Source organism: Nelumbo nucifera, chromosome 1 (genome assembly GCF_055504915.1).
Source record: "Nelumbo nucifera cultivar China Antique chromosome 1, China Antique-T2T, whole genome shotgun sequence".
NCBI lineage: Eukaryota > Viridiplantae > Streptophyta > Magnoliopsida > Proteales > Nelumbonaceae > Nelumbo > Nelumbo nucifera.
The window spans coordinates 163,187,250-163,188,180 of NC_142649.1; positions in this window are offsets into that span (position 1 = coordinate 163,187,250).

A 931-nucleotide genomic window follows, 5' to 3' on the forward strand; every position below is an offset into this window, starting at 1 on the left:
TGGAGGGCTGGTGAGATGTATTTTGGAGATCGAATTGGGTAGAGCGGCAAGAGCAGAAGACAAAAGCAATCGAACTATATATTGTCTTCTCTCTCAATTCAGCAGACTATGAGATGTATTTTGGAGGTCTGCCCTGCTCTCTTATTTATAACCTTAAAGAGAGGTTCTCCTAATCCCTTAGGAGTGTCCTAATCCAAATCTTATATTTGGATCTAGACTCTCTTTAAGAGATAAGGATAATCACTTATCTTATATGCAGATAAAGATCAGCCTTCCTAATCTAAATTTTTATTTGGACCTGGACTCCTTGAGTGGATAGGGATAATCCCTTACCCAATCAGCTGATCCAAATCTCAGAACCGCCCCATCTTTAATTAATCTTATTAAAAGGGCTTTAGGCCCATTAAGTCTATTTGCTCACTTAACCTCTTAACCTGTTGCCCAGTTGGCTATTCTTGTATGGCATAGGACCCAAACATTGATCTACACATCAGACACATGGGTTCAACTCAACCTTTGTTAAAAGGCCTGACTGAATTCACTATAGGAGACAATGAATCCCTGAGTCTATCACCATGGGCTCTTAACAGGCCCAACATTTACACCAAATGGTCCTTGGGTCCATCCACCTTATGAAAATCCAAGGACTGTGGGCAAATGCAAGATTAGCCCATCAGGCATTATACTTAATGGTTTTACACTTAACCTCTCATTCCATAATTATCAAACACTGCCCGACAAGAGAGGACCTCTCCCTCGGCTGCAAGGTACAGTGTTGCACTCTCTACTCACATGGATCTCGGGAATTAAAACCTTTTGCAAACATTTTGAAACCATAATATATATATATATATGTATATCTTTGTATAAATATATTTTGCAAAACAAATTTCAAAGGTTAAAATCAACTGCCGGCAGTTTAGGTTTCCAT